The sequence below is a fragment of the Poecilia reticulata genome, chromosome 12, assembly GCF_904066995.2.
Source record: "Poecilia reticulata chromosome 12, P_reticulata-male-v2, whole genome shotgun sequence".
Classification (NCBI taxonomy): Eukaryota; Metazoa; Chordata; class Actinopteri; order Cyprinodontiformes; family Poeciliidae; genus Poecilia; species Poecilia reticulata.
In genome coordinates this window covers 6,875,905-6,895,402 of record NC_088841.1, presented here as the reverse complement: position 1 = coordinate 6,895,402, position 19,498 = coordinate 6,875,905, and the positions used below count along the sequence as shown (strand labels likewise).

The following is a 19,498-nucleotide window of genomic DNA, read 5'->3' as shown; positions in this document are numbered from 1 at the left end:
GTTTTTCCATTAAAAAAAATCATTAAAAAATAATCTCTCTAGAGGATTTTGAACAGACTCAATTGTTCATTAGAACAACATTCTCGCTCATAAACAGCAGATCATGCAGTGCCATGAGAGTCTCATGCAAATATTTACGTAGCTGGCTTTCAGTGAAACCGTAACACTTTGGCTGTGATCCAGTCGTTTGTTTACACGTCACCAGTGATTTGGTGTCTCTGACACCAGAACATTTAGAACCAGATTTCAGAGGGAAACTTTTCAGAAACTCCCCCCGCCGATGTGTGAGCTGCCCCGCAGGTGTGAACGCACACATGTGCACAACTCACAGCTGCAGGATTTGTTCTAGACAAGTGTGACAAACAATAAAAAAAATGAAAATCAGGAAGTGAGCAACCACTGTTCCTTCTGTTAAACATATTGACTCCATTTACAAAATGTGTACCTTAATTTAGGGGTATCAAAGTAGAGATACCTCTAACTGTTTTAGTACTTCCAAAACATTGAGAAAAACAGTGTCATATTTTTGTAATATAATATTGCAAAAAAAATTAAAAATCTGATATTGTAATGTGACAAAATATAACAGTGATATCACAAGGACTTCCCTTGTGATATTAATTATTATAAACAGTGTTAGTCTCATTTTTTGTTCCCGCTCAATTGTAATTTACTATAAAAAACAGAAACAGCTTTAAGAGTTGCCAGAAGACCTTGTTATATATCACTGTATATTATAATCCTAAGAGGTTCAACTTGTTTGTTTTTTTTTTGTTGATAAATTGCACTTTTTTTCCCCTTGAAGTGTTTATTAAATAATGATGTATTGCATTGCTAAGCACTCATTTAGCCAATGAGCAAGGGGAGATAGTCCTTGGGATTTCCTGCATCCTGCTGTGTCCTTGTTTGTCAAGACTCTCCTTAGCATCCAAAATGAAAAATGTTGCCTGGGAGCATGTCTTTAGAGGTCTGGGTCATTTTTTATTTTTTTTTTGCATACTTAGTCTTACGTCATTATTTGTTATCAAAATGGTTGAAAAACAGTTAGTTCTTTACAATTGTTTTTCCTTAAATTCTTCTTTTCTTGTCTTTAACATATAGCCAGCTGTATCAACAACGTTGCACCGCATGTTGCATCATGCATGTGGTAACACGCTGACCTGACCAGTTCAGAAATGTGATACCATACACATGGGCATATATTTCCATTCATTAATTCAGCGTTGTCCTGCGGACATCACCCTGTTGAAGGTGTGTAACAAACAAAGGAAGAGAGGATTCGGAGGGTGGGGGGTGTGGAGAGAGAACTTTAAACCTCTCTGTCCTTATGTGTTGAGAATCCCAGAGCATCAACAACTGAAACGGTCGTCTGTGAGCTTGTCCCAGGGGTCTGATTAGCTTCACGGACCCCCATCCACAGCTACTAGAATGGCTTTCTCAGACTAGAGCCCATTGTTTGTTGATAGCGGCTCTTTGTGTCGTCCCTGGTGTGCCGTGGGCCCATAACACACACACAGCCACAAAGAATACACTTTTTAATACACGGGTCCCTCTTCTTGTGAAACCGGGACCTTGGAAGAGATGCGCATGCACACACACACCTAGATATTCATTTTTGACTAAAAAGAAAAAGAAGGCACCCGATCTTCTCAAGGTCCAAATTCAAACAATGTAAGAATACCTACTCTGTTTTTTATTTATTTTTTTATTCAAGTAATTCCATCATGTCTATTAACCTCCATGACCACATCAATCATTTGACCTTACTCTCTGAATACCATTCATGTTTCTTTTTCTTTCTAAATTGGCAGCCTTCTTTTGGTTGTAAAATAAAGTGATTTTTTTTTTTTCTCCTCTATGTTCAGACTCTGAAAAACAATGTTTTTCAGCAAAACATCAGAGGTTTGGGTTAAAGAAAAGAACTCTTCATGTCATTGGTTTGGTAGTAAGTGCACAGAAAAGGTTTTGCAACTCCTCAAATGTCTCTTGGCCCTTCACCCCACCCGTACCTCCTCCATTTTATGTCTCCTGTGATGTTTTAACAGATTAGTGGTGGGGCACAAATTCTATTTACATTTTTTTCTTTCAAAATGTGCAATCAGAACACCTTTCTAACAGCAAAATCTAAATTATAATAATAAATAATTAGTCGTAACATGAGATGCACGATTTATTTAAATCTGACGGTGCCTTTTAAATATTCACCTGCTCTACGGATGAATCTGTTCTATTAAAGGTGCTTATTAGAACTGCATTTGTTGTGCAGAGTCTGGTGGCTCTTTACTTCTCGGAAACACTAACATGTTTTCACTCTTTGCACTAGGTTGTCCCTTTTAACAAATTGCTTTTATGTTTTCTATTAGATCTAATTGCCTTCGTACTACTTTGTTAAGTAATTGAGAAAAAATAGATGTATTCTGAAAACTCGTTTGCTAGTTTCCTGATTGATTATACAGTGCTTTGTATTCTTCATGTGTCCTAGGAAGTAGAAAACCAAGCATGTAAATTTGAACTTTTCTGCTTTTTCTGACTACAACTCATCTTAATCCATTCTGTTGAACTTTTACTTTATTTTGTCTTAAAATTAATGTGTGTTTTTTTTTCAGTCTGTCTCATTCAGTGCTTTGTAGAAACACAATTTCAGCCGCAACTCTTCAAGGATCCAACACCAAATCCTATACATTCAGAGACTGAAAGTTTGTGCTTATTGTTTTTCTAAATGGCTCAAACTTTGATTATCTGTGAATATCAGGTTACTGATTCTCACTTGGGTTTGGATCTGAACTTGGACTGGGCCATTCAAGCACATTATTCACTTTACAAAATCATTTCATTTTGATCAGCTCTTGAACTGAAAGCTGAACTTTGACTTTAGATTGCCCCAGTCTACAGTGTTTTCTTTTAGGATTGTGTTCATCTGCATTCATCGTCTCATAAACTTGTCTCTGTTCCTTTTAAGGAACAGCATCCCCACAGCATGATCCTGCCACTACTTTGTTTAACCAGGGTGGTGGTGCCTTCAGGGATTCCAGGTTAGTTTCCTGACTTGGTGATTTTTTTTGGCTGCATGACTTTGTCTGTTCAGTAAACTACAAGCAAATGGATCCATTAATTCATAAGGTGACTTCTTGAGACCATTTATTTGATATGGACTCCACACTTTTAAGATTCTTATCCGTAAAGCATTTTAAAAATCATCGTAACATGTAGATAGTATTTCAGTCATTTGTAAAGCACTTGCATTTGCACTTTATCTAGCTCTTTACTCAAAACAAAAAGCTAAATATCAACTGAACATTAGAGTTATTAAAATAGCAATTAGAATTAAAGCAGCCTCTTGTTCTTCACTTACAGACAACTCTTTCCTAGAAGTCTTGTAGTTGCCTCCGTCACGGTAAAACTGAACAGTTTTGTGTGTAAATTTTAGTACTAAAAAAGTTAGCATCCATTGCTCATAATACAGAGATTTTATAACTTTCTTTTTGTTGTTCTTCAGTTTTTTCTAAACTACAAAACTCCTTAGAAGCCTTCATAGTTCTTTGCCAGTACGACACACCCACTTCATATTTCTTAGATGCAACACAAGAAGCTTCTGCCAAAGATTTTGTGTGTAGACCAGCTTGTAAGAACAGAATCATGTCTCTTTCTTTTTGTGCAGCTCTGGAAGGGGGAAAAAAATCAATTTTTCCAAAGATTTTATATTTGTTTCTTATTTTTGATTGCATTTTCTGACTAGACGCAAACGTTTGAAACGGAATTCATGAATGAAGAAGCAAACTAAGCCAGTCCTTAAACGCTTCATGAAACTGAGAGCATTATGCACCTGGGCTTTGAAATGTGTTTGCAAGCAAACACTGAAAATAATTTAGCAGTTTTGTTTTTACTGGTGCTTCTATTCATACAAATATGGCATGTCTTCTTTCTTTACCAACAAAAACCACAGTGAGGTTTATTTCCTCTTAGAAATCCAGAGAAATTAGACACATTTACTACGTTCTTGGTCTTTGTTTGTTTTTCCTGAATGCTCCGGTGGCCTTCAACCAAAAATAATTGGACAAAACAGTGTTAGCGCAGGTACTGAGTGAGTGGGAGGTTTTATTTAAGAAAAGTTTTGTTTTCTGTGTGTGACAAAGAACTCCTAGATTAAAGCAGCCATTCCACAACTTCATAAAAAAAATCAATTACTCTTTTCCAAAACTAAAGGTCAAATAAGAAAAGATAAAGTTTTGTCCAGTTAAATGGAAAAACAAAACCATTTAACTGGCTTTGTTAAATGGTTTTGTTGATACCACGCATGCCACTTACACATGGTATTTTTCTTATACCACGCATAAGAAAAGATAAATTGTGTATTTTTCAAGAGATTTTATTGTGCTTTTTCATTCAGCTTTTGATGGGAATAATGTGAGCAATGCACCAATTATTGCAATAAAAAGAAAGTGTAGCCTTTTTCAAAAACTAGATCGGATTTTTTAAATAATTAAGAATACGAAAGCCATAGATTGCAACAAGGCATTTTCCACTGTGTATGTAATCGTAGTTTTCTGATTCATACAGCACAGAAAGCCATCAGGATTTTCAATAAGCAGATAGAGCTGATCAAAGAAATACTTTAAGAAATTGTGATAGACAAACCAAGCAATAAAAAAAAAAAAAAACTTAATTTATGTGAGGCTTTGCTTCCTGCCAAGAATAAAGAAGAAGTAATGGAGGTTTATTTTGGCCTTGATGTGGGATGTGGAGGGTTAGGTCAATATCCATTTCCACCCTCAGAAATCTGGATAAGCCCTCGCTCCAGGGCTGGTTTGACAGTTTGAGTGCAGCGATACAGGCTGCAGGTACAGTAAACACCGTTGTACTTGGTGTTTGCGGAAAACCTTTAGCCTCACAGTCGATAGTGAATTCTAGTTTTAGTGCTCCATGAGTTGAACATTGTCCTTGTGAATAGTGATGTAGAACTTTACACAAAATCAGTCACCAGCAAATTCATTATTGGAAATGGTAACAAATTCCAATGATGAATATCTAATGTTTTATATGACTTAGACAAAGGACACGGTACATGTTGGCCCATCTTAAAGCTGCAGTAAATAACGTTTACAAAAATATGTTTTGTCCATATTTGTTGAAACTGTCACCGTGTTGTGACAGTATGTCGAACAAACACCATGCACCTACATGAGCTACTATTGCTGTCTGATAAAATGCACAGCTCCCGGTCAAAAACAACCAATCGGAGCCAGGAGGAAGGTCCTAAAGCTGTCAATCAACTTTATTTGTGTACATGCTGCTCGATGTGCTAATGGCAGAGAAACAACTTAACATCCTATTAAAAAAAAAGTTTTTCGCTGTAATCGGTGGCTATGCTAACTAGCATTTGTGGGGAACCGTCCGTAGCCTAGCAGAGAGGGCTAAAACCCTCCTCCAGGCTCTAATTGGTTGTTTCTGACTGACTGGTGTATTTGTGTAGCTTGTAGTCGGAGCACTGGGAGAAAGCAGACAAGATCAATTCTTCCACATTTATCTGTCTTTTATGATACTGCCATGACTTAATAATTTTAACAAATGTTTAAAAAAAAGTATATATATATATATATATATAATTATTATTATTAATTTTTTTTTAGAAATTGTAAATGGCACCTTAAATGAGAGTTGGTGTGCCTCTTCAGTCTCTAATTTACTCAATTAATACACTGCATTTAAAATGTATTTATTAAAACACCGGTATTGGTCGATCAGTTCAATCGTAAGATTTTTATTTTTTGTACAGAAACTGTTTTGTTCAAACATTACTATTTTTAAAGATTCATATTAGATCAACCTACATTAATGTAGATTAATAAACTCAAGATCACACTAATGGTGTCTTGCGATTGATTGAAGGAGTGATTCTTAACCAGTTGAACACACTCATAAACTGAAAAAGGCATTGCTTTGGTTATGGTTAAAACTTCATTCCACGCTACACACACACACATGCAAACTCACGCATGCACGCACATGCACGCCCACACACATGCACACACACGCCCGCACACGCACGCACTATACAAAACAGGGGCTGACCAAAAGCAAAACACGTTTGAAAGATGCAACAAGAACTCATGTTCCGCGAAATGCAGCTTCTTTATTAATGTTCACGACCCAACTAAGATGTGCCATATTTGGAATGATAAGCTGTGTGACGACTGCTTTTAGATTCCCTCTGCTCTGTTAGAGCTATGTTTTCCGGTCCCTTTGTGTTTGGACACGGCGTTAACTGTTTATCTGGTATGCAAAGCCTAGTTTAAGCCTTATTCTGTGCATACCTTATATAACCAGTTTGCCTAACATCTACAGATATGGTAGATCTGCTATTCAGACTTCTGTTTTGTTTTGTTTAATTTGGATTAAAATAACCATCTGTGCAGCTTTTCCTTAGCGATAGTATAGGAGCTAAAGGATTTGCAGAGTACATATATTTCCACCCTTCGCTTCACACCCCATTAAAACAGAAAAAAAAAGAAAAAACCGCCCACTCCTGCCATAGATGCTTGATTCAGTCACAGGGAATTCCTGTCTTAATGCAGACTATTATGGTGTAGTACTTTGGTCCATCACTGCTCACAAGCTGATCTACTGCTTATGGTTTTTATTTTTATTTATTATTTTTTTTTAATATACAGAGAAGCTGAGAGATAACTATGCAAAGCCAAGAAATCAAATTACAGATTCGGCACGTCAAACTGAGTAGGCAAGTGTATCAGTGATTTTTGTTTACATGAAAGCCATAGGTCTTAGAAATGATGCCTCAAGAGATTATTTAACATTAGATCTTCTTGTTCTCCAAGTCATTAAAGTAATGACTTCAGTTGTGTAAGCTGAGATAAATAGTCACTGTCATTACATTTGGTCAGGCTAACAGGGGGGTTAAGTGTGAATGTTTAGGGGAATCACTTTTACAAAGTTTAAAGGCCACTCATGCTCATCAAAAAAAAAAAAGTAAATAGTGGAACTTATAATTATTTCCTTATACTAAGTTATTTTGTAGATCCTTGCATTAAATAAGGTTTCGACTTATAACTATCCTTCTATTGAAATGACTGTTTTCACAAATTCTTACAACTTTCCCATCACGTCGTACATACAAATGTGTGCAGCTCCCTTTTTTCCCCCACTTGAAGTCATTTTCACTCGCTTTTGATCACAAGAGTGCAACAACTAATCACACCCCCAATGAGCTTGTAGGAGGTATGCTTGACTGCCTGAGCATGTGGTTTGATACAAGGAGATCTGGTCCTTATCTAATCTTGAACTGATTGCTGTGCATGTTTTTCCTTCCCTCTCAGTGGCAGAGCTCAAAGTCATCTCCTCTTAAGTCAAAACGTCCCGACTAAGTGTTTTAAGGAGACTCTTGATTCACAAGACATTTCTACTTTGTCTTGACTTTCACCACTACAATATATAGAGCCTGTTTTTCTTCTTTTTTTTCAGATTTTACTGTTGGCCTACTTCAAGTGGATGTGACACTTGGTAGTTATGTATTAGTTTTGTGGGGTGGGGGGTGGTCACACCTTGCCATACATTTCTTAAACATGTTATATGGGTCTAAATAAGAGAAATCAAAGCACATTTTGGGGAACATATTTTCTAGCTTCATCTCCCTGTTTTCTATCATGTCTCTGATGTCTCTGTGGGTGAGTTTATCATGATGAGCGGTAATATTGTTATCCAAGAACACATTCTCAAAGATCAATAAACTTTAAATTCTATCGAACACTGGAGCTGGAAGACATTTTAAATATCCGAAATAAGTAAACAAAACGACAGAAACCACAAACGAATTGAATTATGAAGTCTTTGAAAACAAAGTTGTCGTCCATAAAATGAGCTTGTTGAGACCAAAGCGCCAAACTGGAGACTTTTGTCACCCAGTTTTTGGTAGGAAGAGAGAGAGAAAAGAGAAAAACGATAAGTCATGCAGATGAAAATTGATTTTAATCAATCATGCAATGTATTGATTTATTGCTAGTTGCAACAGTTCTATCTACAGTATGTCTGTATTGGGAAGAAGAATGTAGAATTCATAGTTACTTTTGCTGTAAAATTACCATCTCATTTTATTTAATTTGGTCCCACATATAGAAATTGACTGGCCATCTATAGCAGGTAAAGCCCAAGGCTGAATTTATCAGAAAGCACTTTAAGCTGCCATGATTTGGAGTCGTTTCAAGCATTTCACATGAAAAGGTGGGTGAGTCTTTGTCAGCGCAGACAGAGTGTCTGCATGCTGCAACTTTGCAGTATTCCACTCTGAGTAATTTTCAATCAGTGTCACAGTGGCAACAATTTCACAGTCACCATGCTGACATCGGCAGTAAATTTTACCACATGCAAAAACTGTGTGGCAGCTAGGCTTTGTTGTTGATAAAATTGCATACAGTGCGTGAAGAAGGACAATGGTGAACAGTTATTTAGTTCATGTTTTCCTCCTTCAACGCAACACAGAAACGCAATGACGTGATGGATATATTAGTCTCTGGCCTCTTAGCTGTCCTCCTGTCTTTCCTGTAACATTGCTTGTTTCTGTTCCGGCTTCCCCGTTTCGTTTGATTCATGTCAACAGTTTTATGATGTCTGGGACTTTGACTGCCCGCCCTGTTGTAGTTTCGGCTTGTTCGGTAAACTGCGCCATTCTTTTCATCTTTCCCTCCTCCATTATTGATCCCAACGACTGATGAATGAAAAATAAATTGCCGACAAACACACCCCGATGACATTGATTTTCTTTCATCTCTTTTGTAACATAATTGAATCTTTTTGGCTCCTTTACACCCTCGTACTCTCTAAACAAAACAAGCAAAAAGTGCGTAACTGGAAAAATGCAAATTGTCGTTTCAGGATCAGCCAACACATGAAGCAGATGGCAGAGCAAGCGCCCCGAGGAAATCTGGAAAATGTCCCACTCAACAAAAAAAAGGGTAACTTTGAAATGAAAGCAACACTAGTGTTTTTCTCTTCACCAAAAACATGGGAAATAAATTTCAAACTTTATAACTTTGCCTAACACTGTCACAGCGGCTTTTCAATGCAAATGAGCGAGAAAGTCCTCACCTAGACTGGAATTTGTGTTATACTGTGTGCAGCATGTGAAGAATGAGCCTGATGCTGCGGAAGGTATGCAAGCTCAGCAAAATGCCATGTGGATCAAAACAAAAATCATTTTAATACATGGAGCCTGTGTTAAAAAAAAACTAGATTCTGCTAACTCAGTAAAGACCCTCCAATGTTTGGGGGGAAAAGGCTGTAGATATGCTGATCAACATATATCCTGAGGGAAAAAATGCATTCTTTTATGTAAATTCAATTCAATGCACAGAAGACAAATGTGGACTTTGTGGACGTGTCAGTCAAAGTGGTAGTGAGTCACTAATGCCGCAGGATGAAGGTAGCTCTTTAGCTCTTTACACAGTTACATCTTGCTTGGGCAGAATATTTTTTTGTATTTATTTATTTTTTTACATTTTTACTCATGAATTTGTTTAAAGCAGAGTTTAGGAGATGATAAACCCAGTGACGCGCAGTAAGGTTGACGACTGTGGGCGCACCGACTCCTCAGGAGAGTCGGATGTACGAATAGATGAACCCAGCTTGCATTTCATTATGGAAGCACTTGTTTTAAAAATAACTTTCAATTATGCTTTAATTCGTTTCATACATTTAAAAGTCTGGCTACTTCAACGGAGATGATCGCCCCGAAGAAGTTTCGTCCTCAGACAGTTCTGTTCTGCCTGTAGGTTTTCAGTCTTTTCGATGTGTAGAAGACGAGCAAGAAGAGCAACATGCATTTTGCCTATGGGGCTCAGCACTGCCCCCTATCAGTGCGACAAGGTACTTTCTACCTCACCCTGATCAGAAAGATTAAATATGATACATATATTCATTAAGCATATTAGGCAGGTTGTGGAATGTCAGCATACAATACATGCGTAATAAAATTGTGTATACTGCCGATTTAAAGAGACATGATGAACAGACAATGCAAAAATTTAGCAAATCTGTCTATAAAAATGTTGAAATTAATGAGCTTATTTCTCACTAGGCCTTACCCTAAAATCCAACATGGCTGCCAAGTGTTAAAGTAGGGATAGTTATCTAATTGCACTTTGGATTCTTTGCATTTTCATAAGTCTCATACACAGACAGTATGACACGTTAGTTGTTTGAAAACAAAATTCTAAGAAATTTTGCCTTATTAGCTTAGTGCTGCTAATAGTGGTTAGCTTGTTGCTAAACATAGCAACTGGCCTACTTCCCCTGTATTAATTTAAACCTTAATCATAGCTATGTTGGGTTTGATCTTGTAATTCTCAGATCCATGTTTTGGCTTCAAAGCTAAATAATTAGCCACTAGGCCTTCTGTTAAAATTTGTAGTGCTCAAAATGCTCCCCACTCCAGTCATTTCCTTTTTAAGTGGTTTTTATCCAAGGCAGATACACGCTTCGTTTGCAAGTAAAGCTAATCCTCTTGACTGTGGCCCCCTAAACCTCTTGTGAAGACAACTGTTTGAAAAACTCAATCTTAAATATTTTAATATTGTTTAGTGACAGACTCATCTAAATACAGCTCATCTTTGAAGAGTTTTTTTAAGAGAAAGAAAGAAACTAAGTATTCATCATTTCAGAAAATGTTGGGGAAGCTCAAATCTGCTCCAGTGCTTTCAGCTTCTGTATGTGGACCTTGAAATACTTCTACAAACAATGCAATTAATCAACATAATTAAGATAGTACAAACCTGCTCTGTATATAATGACTGGTCTTGATTTGAAAGATTGCCTGCAGCTTTTAAAGATAGGACGGTGCAACACAAAACTATAGGAATAAATGGATGAATAACAGGCACCAAAACTGTGCTTCGAAGAGTAATACTATACTTGAACAGGCTACCTGCCTTTGCCTGCCCAGCCAAGTAGAGTGACCAGTGGTCCTAATGGTGACTTGAGCCTGAGACACTTCATGAAGCAGGGAGACTCTTACAGAAAATCAACCATCACAGTGGATGGATTCTTTTTTTTTCTTCTTTTGCAAAATGATCAGAGAGAGGTCAATAGTCCTTCAGAGACAAATGGCAGCCAGATGGAAATTTGTCTCTTTTATTTTGAAAGGGAAAATCTTTATCTCTGGTGGAAAAAAATAAAAAAATACAGAACTGTGTTGCAATAATTTCAAACAGAGCCTCTGGGAAATCATCCACTCATTCATCCCCTAGCTACACTTTCCTAATTGTTGCAATTAATACAATTCATTTTTTTTAAGAAACAAATAATTATAGCTTTCTACTCTAGGACTTTAGTGCCACCTAAGTTAAATTTATACTATTTGAAGAGTCATGTACTGCAAGTAAGACAATTCTGTCAGAATTTTCATTAAAATTAAGTCATTTGTTTACCAGAACTGCCTTGTACATCTTTTTATAAGCAGAACATTACACTTCTATCAAACTGTGAATGTGTGTTTTGTACTTCCTGAGTGCAAGTATGTCACAATTAAAGGTGAAGATGGAGACGGAGTACCGAACGCCAGAGGCCAGGACACGATGCAGAATAAAAGAACTTTATTACAAGCTAGAACCGGAGACGAGATAAACATAGGCTTGGCAAAGTTAGCTAATGTCAGAGGAGGGAGGGGAAGCGATTTGCCTCAGAACAAAGAAGACAAAGAGACATGAATACCGATGAAAGTAAAAAAAAAAACAAAAAACTGTGAAAACTGATTCCGCAAAACAAAACAAACCAAACCATAAAGCTGTCAGTACAACATGAACCAAAACAAGCTGATAACAGAAATTAGAAAAATTAAGTCTGAAATCAAGACATCAGAGCTCTTGGTGGTGTTGAATGGCTCTTAATACCTGTGTTCTTTGTAGTCTTTATCTAGTAAAAACATATCAAAAATGTTTACACTGTCAGCATGTTTTCATGGAAGAACGTATTTATATTCATATTAGATATTTATTTAGCAATATGTTGTGATGACTTTTTGATGCTGTGCAGCTTGGGAGGAGTTTGTCTCAACAAAATATTACTTTTACAACTGGAAGTAGCCAATTAGCATCTCAAAAGCTCAAATAATACCTATAATATAGACTGGCAAAAGCAAATTGGGTGGATAAGCAGTGCTTGTCAACAGCTGATGGCTTCATCCAAACATATTACAGTGGAACGACGCTGTAGCGTTGTTGTTCATGAATGATCTATTCAAATGAACAAATAATTTCAGTGAATGAACTGAAACCAATCATTTTATTGACTGATTCACCCAATGAGAGAGACAGAGAGAAAGACAGCATCTCTCTACCATGATCCCTTCACACTGATTTTGTTTTGCTAGGCTACATGTGTAAGGGTACTCAGAGGGGACCCGGAAATTCAACCACACACAGGAGTATAAAAAGGAAAACAAAGTTTATTTTTTCAGATACTGGTTTCAGCTAAGGGAGAGGTCATCAAACACAGCACTGAGGAGAGAGGGGAGAAGACTGGTGAAGCACGGACAAAGGAGGGGTATCTTAGAAATGTTCAGCTTAACTGACCTGTAGAGCAGTGGACGGGTGGGGCAGAGGAACAGAGGGTCTGATGACAGGGAGATGCAGGAAACCAGAGGAACAGGCTTCTGTGGAGGCAAGGAAGATCTCCACGGGGAGACCCGAGATGCAGCACCCAGAGACTTTGTCGAAAAACAGGCAGAGGTCATACACAGGAGGACAGAGAGCAGACTTAGCTTAGAGGGGCAGGCAGTAATCGGTGGTCGTGAGGCAGAGCTTGGGTCAGGGTCCAGAAATCCAGAATAGAAGGGATCCGTGAAGGGCTTGGCAGGAGGGGTAAATCCGTGGTCAGAAGGGGGGGTCGAAGAAACACAGAAGGCTTGGCAGGAAACGCTGGATCTCTACTGGCTCGTGGCTGTCGATAATCTGGCAGGGAAGCAGAGGCTGAGGGGTGTTTAAGTAGGGCAAGGCCCAGGTGGAACAGGTAAGCAATCAGGCGTGGCAGGTGAACTGAATGAGTGCTTAACACAGCATGGACAGGACATGAATCATAACAGTACCCCCTCCTCAAGGTCCGGCTCCAGAAGGACCACCAGGCTGGTCAGGGTTGGACAGATGAAACTCCCTGATAAGGGACTTGTCCAAAACATGCCGGGCCGGCACCCAGGAGCGCTCCTCAGGCCCGTATCCCTCCCAGTCCACCAAGTAATGGATGGACCGGCCCCAACGTCTGGACCGAAGGAGACGACGTACAGTGTGAGCGGGGCCCCCATCAATCATCCGGGCGGGAGGAGGGGGTCTGGAGGAGGGTACCAACTGTGAAGTGAAGACAGGTTTGACACGGGACACATGAAAGGTGGGACAAACCCTGAGAGTCCTGGGGAGGCGGAGCCGAACAGCCACTGGTTGATCACTTTGGAAATCGGGAAGGGTCCTATGAAACGAGGGGCTAGCTTGCGGTTTTCAATCCGCAAGGGGAGGTCCTTGGTGGATAGCCAGACTCTTTGTCCTGTGAGGTAGGTGGGTGCTGGGGTTCTGCGACGATTGGCAAATCTGCAACATAAAGCGGAGGTTTTCAGGAGAGCCCTGCGGGCCTGACGCCATACCTGCTGGCACTTCAAGGCTGAGGCATGGGCAGATGGGACTCTAGTGGCTTTTCTTGAAGAGACAACACAGGAGGTTGGTAACCGTAAACCGTGTAAAAGGGGGACAGCCCTGTAGAAGTAGAAGGGAGAGAGTTGAGTGCATACTCCACCCATGGTAGGTTCTGTGACCAAGAGGAGGGATCATGTTCACATAGCATCCGAAGCTTGGTCTCCACTTCTTGGTTGATCCTCTCCGTTTGTCCGTCAGTTTGAGGGTGGAACCCTGATGAGAGACTCACTGTGATACCCAGGAGACCACAGAATTCCTTCCAGAATCTAGAGACAAACTGGGGTCCCCTGTCAGAAACAATGTCAGAGGGCAGCCCATGTAGGCGAAACACCTCACGGGCCAGAATCCCTCCCAGCTCCTGGAGAAGGCAGTTTGCGAAGAGGAATCAGGTGGACATCTTGGAGAAGCGATCAACGACTGTGAGAAGGACAGAGTGGTTATTGGAAGAGGGTAGACCAGTCACAAAATCCATGGATATGTGGGACCATGGGCGGTGTGGAACAGGGAGGGGTCGCAGAAGCCCAGAGGGTGGCCGACGGGATGGTTTAGCCTGACAGCAAACTCTGCAAGCCTTGATGAACTCAGTAACATCTTGTAGCATACTTTCCCACCAGAAACAACTCCTGATCACAGATAGGGTCTTAGTGACTCCTGGATGACAGAAAAGTCTAGACGCATGACAAAATGACAGTACCTCAGGTATTAGCTGCTCTGGAACAAAGAGTCGATCTTTAGGACAGTTCTCAGGGATGGGGCTTAGATGATGGGCTTCTCTTATTTTCTGCTCCAGCTCTAGCTTGGAAACTGCTAGCTGCACTGACGTGGGGAGCACATAGTCCACCTGCTTTACCTCTTGACCCTCCTCCACAGTCTCATGAAGCCTGGAGAGTGCGTCTGGTTTAGCGTTCTTACTCCCCGGTCTGTAAGACAGTGAAAAATTAAAGCGACAGAAGTACAAGGCCCACCTGGCTTGCCTGGGGTTGAGTCTCCTTGCTGACTTGAGGTACTGCAGATTTTTATGATCAGTCCAAACCATGAAAGGTTCCTTAGCTCCCTCAAGCCAGTGCCTCCACTCCTCAAGTGCCAGTTTAACTGCCAGTAGTTCACGGTCACCAACATCATAGTTGGTCTCTGCAGAAGACAGTTTTCTGGAAAAGAAGGCACATGGGTGAGTCTTGCCATCAGTGCACCTCTGACTGAGTATGGCTCCCACCCCGGAGGCAGAAGCATCCACTTCAACAATGAATTGGCGGGACGGGTCCGGTGTGCGGAGGACAGGAGCTGAGGTGAAAGCCCTCTTAAGGTGCTCGAATGACTCAGCAGCAGCCTTATCCCAAACAAACTTGCACTTGGATGAGGTAAGTGCATGAAGTGGAGAGGCTACAGAGCTGAAATTGCGGATGAACCGGCGATAAAAGTTTGCAAACCCCAGAAATCTTTGAAGTTGCTTGCGGTCTTGTGGGTGGGGCCAATTCTTGATGGCATCCGTCTTGCTGGGGTCCATGGAAATCCTGTTAGGAGAGATGACGAAACCCAAGAATGAAGTTGACTGTTTGTGGAACTCACACTTTTCTGCCTTGACAAACAGGTTATTCTGCAGCAAGCGGAGAATGACAGAACGGACATGAGCTTGATGGGCTGTGAGATCCTTAGAAAAAATCAAAATGTCATCCAGATAGACATATACAAAATGACCAACCATGTCCCTGAGGACATCATTGACAAGTGCCTGGAACACAGCAGGAGCATTGGACAGGCCAAAGGGCATTACAAGGTATTCATAATGACCGGTTGGGGTGTTAAAGGCTGTCTTCCACTCATCCCCCTCTTTTATCCGGACCAGATGGTAGGCATTTCTAAGATCTAACTTAGTAAAAACAGTGGATCCCTGGATCAGATCGAAGGCAGTGTTCATTAGAGGAAGTGGGTAACGGTTTTTGACTGTGATGTCATTCAATCCTCTGTAGTCAATACAGGGTCTTAAGGAACCATCTTTTTTGCCCACAAAGAAGAATCCTGCACCAGCTGGGTAGGAAGAAGGACGGATGATGCCTGCCTTGAGTGAGTCACTGACATAATCCCTCATGGCCTTATCCTCTGGGCCAGAGAGGGGGAAAAGACGACCTCTGGAGGAAAGGTACCAGGGAGCAATCAATAGCACAATCATAGGGCCGATGGGGTGGAAGGGCAGTGGCTCGATGCTTGTTAAAGACCTCCCTAAGGTCATGGTAAACAGCAGGTACTTTGGATAGGTCGGGGTAGGTCTCCTGTCCCGAGATAGGGACAGTACATGGGACCGAAGCCGCTAAGAGGCAGGTGGAATGCAAGATGGTGACCAGCCCAACACCTCGCCCCTAACCCAGTCAATGTGGGGGTTGTGTTTTCTCAACCAAGTGGCCCCCAAAATGACAGGGAGACCAGGGAATTTATTATCAGGAAGGAAATGACTTCATGGTGATTCCCGGAAATACTAAACTTAATGGGGCCCGTTTCGTGGGTGACCTGGTGAAGTACATGGCCGTCAATAGCCAAAACTTCAAGATGCTTAGAGGTGGGTAGGAGTTGGATACCAAGAGATTCGGCAAGGCCACGGTCCATGAACTCAGTGTCTGCTCCTGAATCAATAAAGACAGATAGGTGTTTGGTAAGGCAGTCAGTTTGGAGAAAGGCCTGAACAGAGAAAGGAGAGGATTTAAATCTCTTTTGACTCAGCAGGAGCCTCTTACCTCCTACTGAGCCTGGCCTTTTGCTGGACACAGACGAAGTAGGTGACCCTCTCCACCACAATAGAAACAAAGGCCTCTCTTAAGTCTCCGCTCTCTCTCTTGTGGGGATAAGCGTGATCGACCTATCTGCATAGGCTCCTCCGCCGGAGAGGTGGGAGATGAGCTCAAAGGTGGGGATGAGACAGATTGCTGTGGCCTGGGAACACGTTCAACTTGGTAAGTACGACTGAAAGAACCCCTCTCCAACCTTCTCTCATGAAGCCTCATGTCGATCCTTGCGGCCAGAGTCTCCAGTTCCTCCAAATCCTTGGGAGCATCCCGTGTAGACAGTTCATCCTTTACCTCCTCACTGAGACCCTGGTAGAAAGCGTCACATAGTGCCTCATCGTTCCAGTCACTTCCTGAAGAAAGAGCATGAAAGTCAATTATGTACTCTGTGACTCGCCTCCTGCCTTGTTTGAGTTTGAGCAAACCACGTGCAGCCTCCCTCTCAGGCAGAACAGGATCGAAGACTCTGATTAGCTCCTTAGAAAAGTCCTTGAACTGATAACAAATGAGGGAGTCTTTCTGCCACTCAGCAGTACCCCATAACTTGGCCTTCCCCGAGAGGAGAGAAATAGCATAGGCTACTTTAGCACGTTCAGTGGGGAAAGATGATGGTTGCAGTTCAAAGACAATCTCACATTGAGTAATGAAAGGACGACATTGACTCTGCTCACCCTTGAACACCTCCGGAGGCGACAGACGGGGCTCATAAATGGGCGAGACCTGGTAGCCAGACTTAGAAGCCTTGGGGCTAGGAGAAGTGCTCTTTGGGGGAGGAGAGGAGGACATCTTATCAAGCATAGACATCATTTCTTGCATGTTAGCTTCCAGGCGGTTAATAGCACCTTCAACACTGGAACGCCACTCCTGTGTGGGTGACGGGTCCATAGTGGCCAGATTATACTGTAAGGGTACTCAGAGGGGACCCGGAAATTCAACCACACACAGGAGTATAAAAAGGAAAACAAAGTTTATTTTTTCAGATACTGGTTTCAGCTAAGGGAGAGGTCATCAAACACAGCACTGAGGAGAGAGGGGAGAAGACTGGTGAAGCACGGACAAAGGAGGGGTATCTTAGAAATGTTCAGCTTAACTGACCTGTAGAGCAGTGGACGGGTGGGGCAGAGGAACAGAGGGTCTGATGACAGGGAGATGCAGGAAACCAGAGGAACAGGCTTCTGTGGAGGCAAGGAAGATCTCCACGGGGAGACCCGAGATGCAGCACCCAGAGACTTTGTCGAAAAACAGGCAGAGGTCATACACAGGAGGACAGAGAGCAGACTTAGCTTAGAGGGGCAGGCAGTAATCGGTGGTCGTGAGGCAGAGCTTGGGTCAGGGTCCAGAAATCCAGAATAGAAGGGATCCGTGAAGGGCTTGGCAGGAGGGGTAAATCCGTGGTCAGAAGGGGGGGGTCGAAGAAACACAGAAGGCTTGGCAGGAAACGCTGGATCTCTACTGGCTCGTGGCTGTCGATAATCTGGCAGGGAAGCAGAGGCTGAGGGGTGTTTAAGTAGGGCAAGGCCCAGGTGGAACAGGTAAGCAATCAGGCGTGGCAGGTGAACTGAATGAGTGCTTAACACAGCATGGACAGGACATGAATCATAACAACATGGTTATAATCACTGTTCTTGTCCTATAGCAGGAACAAACCATTTCACATTGCGTGAACGGCACAGTGTGCTGCGAATCAACGGTTAGCATTGTACCTACAGAATCAATACATTTAAAGTGAATTGATTCAATTGACTCAATTGAAGGGAATCAATTGTCCTTCCAGACTGCAGGAAATTGCAAACAATTTTCTGCAGTCTGGAAAAAGCTGCTTGCATGTCATAACACTCAAAATGCTCTCACACAGCAACTGTCTTCAGTCAGAGGCCTCTTCAGATTTGCTGCAAGACTGACTGCTACTGGAGAGCCTGTCCGTCTACTGCATTATCATCATCGACTGAAGATGCTTACAACAAACTTTTTTTTTCCCCTTTGAGAAAAGTAAAGTATTTTTGAAATGAATGATAATCTGCACAGAGCAAGAATCTTCCTTTCTACATGTGGAATAATCTGCACAGAGCTGTTTGGATTTGTCAGTTGGCTTGCTACAGTAAAAAAAAAAAAATTAATTAGTTGTTGCTTAGCAACATTCAAATCATTGTTTTCCACAATGAGACACTTAAACGTTTTTTAATTTTCAGAGCCTTTAACACAAATACGGGACAATGTGAAGTCCATTAGAGATGCAAGGGGATATTGCTAGTATTATTACTGTGTTTCAGTATCTAACGTGTGTCCTGTCATATGTACTGATTATTTACAACTCAAAACTCTGGCAAGTAGAACAACAATTGAATTTGTCACGTTGCAGCGCAAGCTGTAAGTCAAACATACAACAAGAGGTTATTTTGCACAAACATTTCCATTGTCTTTCTTTTGTTCATAGTCTGACAGTTAGCTCAATAGCCTTCAACCCATGAGAAATACTTAATGCTCGGCCTATGGGTCTCTTTTGGGTTATCTAGTTAACCTCGTCTAACAGCAGAACCCCAAGCTCCAAGCGGGGAAATGAACAAATGAGGTTTCCATCAGTACTGCAATAAGCAGGGTTAAAGTGGAACGATTTGCATAAAAAACAGACCTACGTTCAAATATACATCTCTGAAACATAAGTTGTTAAAATACTGTATGTAATTAACAGATGGTTTGTGTCGAGAAGCATAACTTCTTTCAAGGATCGTCACATTTCTCATGACGGCAGCAGCTCCTCATGGGCTACATAGTTACTAAAGAAAAGGCACGTTTGTTTTTTTTTTCTTAGAGTTTTGAATTACCTTTTTGTCACAACACAAAAAAATTGCAGTGATGCCACTAAAACTGCTCAGCTGTGTGTGTAGTGAGTGCATGAGGTGCTTGACTGAAGCATCTTAATTTCACTGTAGTGTTTTTCTCCAGCATTTCAATAAGAACCGTTAATTTGTGCCCCACAACAATCTGACTGCTGTAATTAATCCACATAAAAAAACAACAACCTTTAATAAGCAAACCTACCCA

General features: G+C 41.1%; 1 long non-coding RNA gene across 1 annotated transcript; it reads right to left on the bottom strand.

Moving 5' to 3' along the window:
* Positions 1-12,428: 12,428 nt before the first annotated feature.
* On the bottom strand, positions 12,429-12,664 carry LOC145554405 (uncharacterized). Its single transcript, XR_014090366.1, has 2 exons — positions 12,576-12,664; positions 12,429-12,500 (listed from the first exon to the last, which is right to left on the bottom strand). It is a non-coding gene; the product is annotated as an uncharacterized LOC145554405 (long non-coding RNA).
* Between the last annotated feature and the right edge of the window lie 6,834 nt (positions 12,665-19,498).